This window comes from Arvicanthis niloticus, chromosome 7, assembly GCF_011762505.2.
Source record: "Arvicanthis niloticus isolate mArvNil1 chromosome 7, mArvNil1.pat.X, whole genome shotgun sequence".
In the NCBI taxonomy this organism is placed as follows: Eukaryota; Metazoa; Chordata; class Mammalia; order Rodentia; family Muridae; genus Arvicanthis; species Arvicanthis niloticus.
Window position 1 is genome coordinate 82,255,221 of NC_047664.1, and position 9,906 is coordinate 82,265,126.

Consider the following 9,906-nt stretch of genomic DNA (forward strand, 5'->3'; position numbering starts at 1 on the left):
TTCTTTCCCACTGAGGCCAAATGGGGCAGCCCAGTTAGGAGAACAGGATCCATAGGCAGGAAACAGCATCAGGGACAGCCCCTCCTCCATTTGTTGGGAGACTCCCATGAAGACCAAGCTGCACATTTGTTTCATATGTGCAGATCTGCCTAGGTCCAGGCCATGTGTGCTCTTTGGTTGGTAGCTCCTCTCTGGGAACTCTCAAAGGTGCAGGTTAGTTGACTGTTGGTCTTCCTGTGAAACTCATATCCTCTCTGGATCCCACAATACTTCCCTGAACCCTTCCACAAGACCTCCTGAGATCTATCTAATGTTTGGTTGTGGGTCTCTGCCTCTGTTTTGGTCTTCTGCTGGGTGGAACCTCTCAGAGGACAATTATTTTAGACTTCTGTCTTCAAGCATAACAGAGCACCATTAACAGTGTCAGAGATTGATTCTTGCTCATGGAATTGGTCTCAAGTTAGACCAGTCATTGGTTGGCCATTCTCTGTCTCTGTTCAAGACAACTCTGAGATTTCATTTTACTCTCATCAGAATGGCTGGCAACGATGTGGAGGAAGGGGAACACTCCTCTGTAGTGGGAGATATTTAAATCTCCAACCCAAATATGACCAGTCAATGAAAACATAACTCAGTAATTATGAATATATTATGTAAGCCTAGATTGGGCAGATACCCCTACACTACTCTGTTCTCCAGCTATGAGACCCTTATAACTTGAGGGTTTTCCAGACTCTGTGTTTGTCCTTCTATCTCCTACTTCCCAGTTGTCCTCCTCCATTGTCCTCCATCATCTTCTTTCTCCTCTCTTCTCCCCAGTCATCCTCTCTCTCTTCTCTCCCCAGTCGTCATTGTCTTCGTCATCTCCAGTCTCCATCATATTTTCCTCCATTGTCATCCTCCAGTTGTCCTTCTCTCTTCCCTCCCCAGCCATTATTTCTCCACCTCCCCTTCCTCTGCCCAATCACTGGCTCCAGCCTTTATTTTACAAATTATGATGGACAGAAGGTTAACTAGAATTTACCTGTGTAATGACTCACACCTCCTCTGCAGCCTTTCACAGGAAAGGGGAATTAGTATCAAAATACAAGGCCAGGGCTATCCACAACACTCCTCTTTGCTGGTGAGACTACAAACTTGTACAACCACTTTGAAAATCAATCTGGCAGTTTTTCAGAAACCTGAGAATAGTTCTACCTCCAGACCCAGCTATACCACTCCTGGGCTAAAAGATGCTTCACTATACCACAGGGATACTTGTTTGACTATGTTCATAGAAGCTTTATTCATAATAGCTACAAGTGGATACAAAAAAATGTGACTCATTTACACAATGGAATACTACTCAACTACTAAAAACAAGGACGACATGAAACTTGCAGGCAAATGGATGAAATAGAACCTGTCATCCTGAGTGAGGTAACAGAAAACCCAGAAGGACATGCATAGTCTATAATAACTTATAAGTGAATATTAACCATAAAGTACAAGATATCCACACTCCACTCCACAGACTCAAAAAAGCTAAGTAGCAAGTAGAGCCCAAAGGAGAACTTTTGACTTTCACTCAGAAAAAGAAATAGAAAAAGAAAGAAAGAAAGAAAGAAAGAAAGAAAGAAAGAAAGAAAGAAAGAAATTATCAGAGGAGGATGGAGGGAGAGAACTAAGTGGAAAAGAATAAGGGGAGGGGAACAAGGTGAAGGTAAGTGCTCAGATGTGGGGAGAGCTTGTGGGAGAAGGCTGGGAGGGTGAGTGGAAAAAGGTGGGGCATCTCTAGGACGTGCTAGACACCAGGACAGTGGAGGCTCCATGGAGTCTATTAGGGTGACTCTAGCCAAGATCTCCAGCAGTGGGGTACAAAGACCTTGAAGTGGCCACCTGCTGTATCCAGGCAGAATGGCCATTGCGGGGATAAGGACACCCATCCACACAATTTTCAATTCCAAATTTGCCCTGCCTAAAAGAAGTGCAAGGACGAAGATGGAGCAGAGAGCGAGGGAATAGCCAGCCAACAGCTGGCCTAAATGTAGACCCATCCCATGAGTAAGGACTAATTTGTGATAGCATACATTTTCTTTTATTCCACTGTATCTTACCAGGAAGTTCTTGTCAGTCTTCAAAGTACTTTGACACACTTTGATGAACTCTTTGTTTCATTGTCCTGCAATGGCCAAGATTCAAAATGTATAGGTCATTTTTAACCCTAATTTCTCATGATCTGATCTACAATAAATTTGTGCATGCATCCTTGTCTTTCTTCAGAGATGATGCATTGTCATTGTCATGACTTTATATTTATCCATTATCTAATATTCTATAACAAGAAACATTTAATAAAGTTAAAAACAGCCAAATAGTACATCTGTAACTTCAAATTGACTCAACGCCTTTCTGGTTTAACTCATTGAATGTTAAAATCTTTCAACTGCACACGAGAAAATGTATTTTTCATTTTAACATTGAAGGAAGATATCAACCTAGATTATTTTTTCTTTTAAAAGATACAACAGAAATGGTCAGGAAATCTTAATCTAACTTTGCTCAGGGAACTTAGGAAGATGTTCCTAAGGGAGAATTTGTGTAGAATGTTTACTCTACCAGACATGAATACAAAGCTTAATTTTCTTCTCTACAATCACAAAGAACAAAAGCAAAACTCCCTTTCTGTTTTGTGTTTTCTTTTTAACAGCATTTCATTGAACTCCTTAAATGCTAGACAAACATCTGATCTGTTGCTTCAACTAATGTTTTCGGTAGTGAGAAAAAAAAATGTTATAAATGCTAATAACAAAACAGTGGCTGTTATAGGCAAGTAAGAAAGGACAGGGAAGTACAGTTGTAATTGAATGACTTGTGATCACATAACACAATTATTTGGCCATTTTGTATTGGTTGGTTTTGCTGAAAGTTATTTGAAAACATATTACATATAATCAGAAATGCCATATTCCTTACACACTTTAATCTTTTTACGTAGTATTGTATAAGTGCAGCTGAAATCTCTTTTTTAAGGTTTCATATGAGCAGAGGAAAAATTAAAATTACTTTAGGAGTGACAAAAAATAATTATAGTCAATGTAATCATATTCCTTTAATCAGTATTCATGCATGTTTCTTCTTTCATTTATTATTTGCATAGTGGTTGCTTGGTGGATTTGAACAAAATCAATCACAATTTTTAATTATTCCTACAAAAGACTAAAGATAAATAAGCAGCCAGTGATAGGCTTTTATAAGTAGTGTAACTTATTCCTTTTGCTCACTTCCTTAAAAATTAAACAACAACCAGGAAAGACTGCCTAATCATATACATGTAAAATATCTTTGAGCATGACTATACTCCCAGTGCCTATCCACGGAAACATCTAATCAAATATTGTTTCTATACTGAGTTGTTTATCTTGCTTCTGCTCATGGCTCTTCTTTCAATCCATAGAATTTATCAGAGAAAAGGGTTGAAATATTAAAATTCTAAGTATTAAACATTGAACATATTATTTGGACTTTCAGCTGAAATTTAAGTAATTAAATGAATACATCATTTTTTTTTGTTTATTGGTCCCTACTGTAAGCTGAAAAAGTCTATAATTTCTTGTACTACATGACAGCAACAACTATGCCTTATGTAACTTTTTTTTTATTTACAAATTCAGGCTTTTGGAAAATGAAAAATACGTGAATTATTTCCTTAAATTAATGGTAGAGCATTAAACTCTTAGTTCTGTTTTAACTTTTAACTTTACTTAGAATTTTTTTTTATTAAAAATCACAAGTATTTATTAGAAATGAATATATATTTACAGATATAATACATTCTTAGGCATTAAAATGATTTAGCATTTTGGTGTCTATAATTAGAAAATAATAAAATTATTAAAATCAAAATTTTAAAAATTAAAAGTTATGAGTTTAATTCATATAGATATTTCTAAAAATGCTTATTAAAAGTTATTCTGAAATTACTATTCATTTTATCAAAGTAACATTTTATATTCCATAACAAAAATATAAAATGTTGTGGTTTATGCTTTAATATTATTTAATTTTTAAAAATAAACTAAAAAGTATATAAATTATTATAAGAAATTAAATCAGTCATTAATACATTGTATAACTCATTTTTAAAGAAGAATGTTACTTTAGGGAAAGGTAGAATTTAAGTGTTGATTGATAAGAGATTGAAGAATATTTTTTTATTAATTAAGAAGCACATGTCCAATGCAAGGAACAAATGTATCATGTAGAACTTTGGACATCTAAAACTATAGGCAATTAACCAATAACTGGCCCAGCTTGAGACTCAGCTCATGGGTAATCACTGACAGTATCAATGATACTCTCTTATGCTTGCAGACTGGAATATGTTGTCCTCTGAGAGGCTCCACCCAACAGCTGACTCAGACAGATAGAGACACCCACAGCAAAACAATGGATGGAGCTTGAAGACTTTTATGGAAGAATAGAAGGAAGGATTGCAGGCCTTTAAAGAGTAGGAACTCCAAGGAAAGACCAACAGAGTCAACTAACCTGAACCCTTGGGGATCTCAGAGTCTGCCAACCAAACAACATACAGAGGCTAGACCTAGGCTTCCCTCATCATATGTAGCAGATGTGCAGCTTGACTTTCATGTGAGTCCTGAACTACTGGAGAGGGGTTATCCCAAAAGCTGTTGTTTGTATGTGGGATATGTTCTATTAGCTGAGCTTGTTCCTTGTCTGGCCTCAGCAGAAGAGGAAGAGCCTAGCCTTGCAGAAACCTGAAATGCTAGGTTTGTAGGGGTATACCCAGGGACCCCAGCCACCGAGAGGAGAAAGGGTTAAAAGAGGGGGGAAGAATTCTGGGAGGGAGTAACTGGGAGGGGGGCAGTGAGTGAGATGTAAAGTGGACAAGTAAAAATTAATTAACGAATTAATTAAATTGAGATAATATAGGCAATTAAAATAGTAAGAAAATATAATTCATAAAGTTAAGGAGAATTCTGTTAAAACTTGTGATAGTTAAATGACCTTAATTGATATTCAAATTATGTATTTTATGTGTAATTTGTGTCATATTTAGATTCTTATAATATACTTGATTGGAAATAACAGCATAAAATAGTGAATAATATAACTTAAGTATGTGAGGTGCACGTTATAGTTTAGAAAAAATAACTATTAAGTGTATACTTTTACTATTTCATAAATTTTATATTATCAATATTAACAAAACAAATGAAATAAATTAAAATATATAACATTGATGTAGTCCTATTATCTCAGTAATTGGATAGTCAAGATAGGAATATATGTCAAGGCCAAGCAGAGTTACATAAAAAGATTCTGTCTATCAAAAGAGAACATTCTCATTTATTTTTTGGTACATTATGTAATATATATATATATATATATATATATATATATATATATATATATATATCCCATAGAAAGAAGAAGGTTCACAGAGCAGCCACAGCAGACAATAAAACTGCAGTTCTCCTTAAAGAAGTTAGGGGTACACAACATCTCTGGTATTGAAGAGATGAACATGTTTACAAACCAAGGAATAGCGATCCATTTTAACAACCCTAAAGTTCAGGCATCTCTGGCAGAAACACCTTCACCCTTGCAGACTACTCTGAGACAAAGGATGTTTAGCTGTCAAGTGCCGGTACATTTCTCATTCTCTTCTCCAGATAAGAGGAAAAAATAATAAAGGCTCACATAACACAATTGAAGTAAATCCTAAAACAAAAACAAAGGATAAATTGTGGAAAACTCATTTCCATAAACACTGATAATACTGGGAAATGTCATTGATACTTTAAAATAGACTTTGTACTATTAAAACTTTTGTGATCTGGAAATATTTATCACATCAAATATTTTGCCACATCAAAACCTAAAAGGAAACGAGCAAACAAAGTAAAATAATACCATGATTTTCATAGATTCTAGCACCATTGCGTTTCTCACAGTAGCTGAAAAAAGTACACAATATTAGTATTAATTTAGTTCTCTCTGCTTGTGAAGTGACTTAAATTGATTTGAGGTAATATTTTTATTTAATATACTATTATAATCCCAGTATGGATTCAGAACATAGTTTAAATCGTATCATTTTATATTTCTATTTATACATACGACTTTTGAAAGGCATATGCAATTTATTAGGATCAATGAATATTTCCATCATATTATTACAAGGTCTAATGATATTCATTCAGACAATTGTACAGGAAGAAAAACAAGAAAAAAGGAATTCTGCAAAATGTGAGCTTTCTTGCATTAATCCTCGCATTCAAATGATAGCCAGCCTTAGAAAGATAATAAAGATCATGTTTTATAATCATTGTTAGTTCAGAATTCTAGAAAACAGGAAACTGCCTTATGTAGTATGTAGTCTGTCAATAAGCAGAAATGTTTAACTTCATATTTAAAATGGCTTTTTCGGTGTTATTTCTGGTTTCCCTCTAGCTGCCATCTTGGGTCCCCGCGTGTGTGCCCCTTATCTCAGCTGGTCTGCCGGAGACCCTCTGAGTGTGAACTGTAGTTCCCCATGCGGTCCCATTTCACTCCAGCAAGATGAAAGAAATGATCATGAACCAGGAAAAACTCGTCAAACTGCAGGCACAAGTGCGCATTGGTGGGAAAGGAACTGCCCATAGAAAGAAGAAGGTGATTCACAGAACAGCCACAGCAGACAATAAAACTGCAGTTCTCCTTAAAGAAGTTAGGGGCACACAACATCTCTGGTATTGAAGAGATGAACATGTTTACAAACCAAGGAATAGCGATCCATTTTAACAACCCTAAAGTTCAGGCATCTCTGGCAGAAACACCTTCACCCTTGCAGACTACTCTGAGACAAACCAGCTGACAGAAATGTTTCCCAGCATCCTAAACCAGTGTGGTGCAACAGTCTGACTAGTTTAAGGAGACTGGCTGAAGCTCTACCCAAACAATCTGTGGATGGAAAAGCACAACTTGCTCCTGGAGAGGATGACGATGATGAAGTTCTAGACCTGGTGGAGAATTTTGATGAGGCTTCTAAGAATGAGAGAAACTGACTTAAGGCAACTTCTGAAGAAGGTGACACTTGCAGAAGTTACAGGAGCTGCTCTTTTATCTCATGACTGCTTTTCAAATTGTCTTTTGTTTATTATGGATCTGATAAAATCTAGATCTTTTATATTTTTAAGCCCAAGCCCCCGGACAGTGCAGCTCTTTTCAGTTTTTGCTTATATCTAATTCATTCTTTGCGGCAAATTTAGCTGAAAAAGCCTGAGAACAAAGTTTGGAAACTGTTAATAAAATTCTTTACCTAGTATAAAAAAATGGCTTTTCCATTACTTGTAGGATGGTGACATTCAGTGGGTCACTACTAATGAGTGTTATAGGCAGCACATGATTCTACAGAAGTCAGAAGTAAATCAATGTAATAGAAGGCCACAGAATATCATGTATATATTTTATGAACAGACTTGAGAAAAATGCAGTTGGAATGAATGCAAAGCAGGTAAGAAATATCAAGACGTATAAGAAGATATTTACTGCTCTGCATAGCAGGCCTTGATTTTCCTCTGAGCACATGAAATTATTAACTTCTAAATATATACACCTTTAAAAATAATATAAGCAGAATAGTCTAAGAATAAAAATCTGGAATATCACAACTTAATATGCACATATATGGGAAGAAATAACATCCCTTTCTCTTCATTGGAAATTTAACAGCCACCCTTAAATAGAGGACTTATTATCCTTATAATGGCTGTGTTGATAGTTTCAACCCTTTTCTTTTTTGCTGATCTTCTATAATAGAATGCCTGACAATGAGGGATCCAAAGCAGCATATATTTCTTACAGTTCTAGAATGGAATATTCAAATTCCACATGTGTTGGGAACCATCACAGATGGAAAAAGACAGACAAATTCAAGAAAGTGAGCCAAAGTTAATGTCACATCTGGTTGTATGGTAGCTAATGTGTACCTTCAGTGGCAACATTAATTCATTAACCCAATGCAGCTTCTGTGCTCTATTTCTAGACACACTTATTTTGGGCATCAAACTCCAAAACCATAGACGTTGAGTCATACATTCAAACAATAAATACTACTTAATGATTTGTAACTGACCCTTCACTGTTGCTATTTTACAAGAGACAGGAAACATTTTCTCTGAGAGCCAGGCTATAGAGGAGAAAAAGACCTAAGTGCTTTTATAGGCTGTTGCAAAGGACCTACTAAGACTTTAATAAGTTAGTAATTGTTAGGCGTACAGTGTGTAGACCTTATCTTCTGGTTATGTTTCAACACAGGGATATCTATTTTTAAAATGAAGTTAATTGTATATCCAGTCACTTTGCTCAAGTTGTTTGTCAGGTTTAGGAGTTCTCTGGTGGAATTTTTGGGGTCACTTAAGTATACTATTATATCATCTGTCAATAGTGAAATTTTGACTTCTTCCTTCCCTATTTGTATCCCTTTGACTTTCTTTTGTTGTCTAATTGCTCTAGCTAGGACTTCCAGTACTATATTGAATAGGTAAGGAGAGAGTGGGCAGCCTTGTCTAGTCCCTGATTTTAGTGGGATTGTTTCAAGTTTCCCTCTGTTTAGCTTGATGTTGACTACTGGCTTGCTGTATATTGCTTTTTCTATGTTTAAGTATAGGCCTTGAACTCCTGATCTTTCCAAGACTTTTACCATGAAGGGATGTTCAATTTTGTCAAATGATTTCTCAGCATCTAGTAAGATGATCATGTTTTTTTTTCCTTTGAGTTTGTTTATATAGTAGATTACATTGATTGATTTCCATATATTGAACCATCCCTATATCCCTAGGATGAAGCCTAGTTGATCGTGTTGCCTAGTTGATCGTGTTGCCTAGTTGATTGTTTAGATGTGTTCTTGGGTGTGGTTTGCAAGAATTTTATTAAGTATTTTTGCATCAATGTTCATAAGGAAAATTGCTCTGAAGTTCTCTTTCTTCATTGGTCTTTGTGTGGTTTAGGTATAAATGTAATTGTGGCCTCACAGAAGGAATTATGTAGTGTTTCTTCTGTTTCTATTTTGTACAACAGTTTAAAGAATACTGGTATTAGGTCTTTGAACTCTGTGTGAGAGAACTCTGCACTAAATACATCTGGTCCTAGGATGATTTTTTTTTGTTGTTGTTGTTGGGAGACTTAATGACTGCTTCTATTTCTTTAGGGGTTATGAGACAGTTTAGATGGTTTATTTGATCCTGATTTGGCACCTGGTATCTGTCTAGAAAATTGTCCATTTCATCCAGATTTTCAAATTTGGTTGAGTATATAGGCTTTTGTAGCAGGATCTGATGATTTTATTTCTTCAGTTTCCGTTGTTATGTCTCCCATTTCTTTTCTAATTTTATTAATTTGGATACTGTCTCTGTGCTCTCTGGTTAGTCTGGCTAAGGGTTTATGTATCTTGTTGATTTTCTCAAAGAATCAGCTCCTGGTTTTGTTGATTCTTTGTATAGTGCTTTTTGTTTCTACTTGGTTGATTTTTGCCATTAGTTTAATTATTTCCTGCCATCTACTCCTCTTGTGTGTATTTGCTTCTTTTTGTTCTAGAGCTTTCAGGTGTGCTGTCAAGTTGTTAGTGTATGGTCTCTTCAATTTCTTTTTGTAGACATTCAGAGCTATGAGTTTTCCTCTTAGCACTGCTTTTATTGTGTTCCATACGGTTTTGGTATAATGTGCTTCCAGTTTCATTAAATTCTAAAGTCTTTATTTTCTTTCTTCATTTCTTCCTCAACCAAGTTATCATTGAGTGGAGCATTATTCAGCTTCCAAGTGTATGCAAGCTTTCTGTTGTTTTTGTTGTTATTGAAGACCAGTCTTAGTCTGTTGAGATCTGATAGAATGCAAGGGATCATTTCAATCTTTTTGTATCTATTG

General features: G+C 35.6%; 1 pseudogene; it reads left to right on the top strand.

Annotated features, from left to right (window-relative positions):
* The first annotated feature begins 6,564 nt into the window (after positions 1–6,564).
* LOC117713115 (transcription factor BTF3 pseudogene) lies at positions 6,565–7,180 on the top strand (annotated as a pseudogene).
* The last annotated feature ends 2,726 nt before the right edge of the window (positions 7,181–9,906 follow it).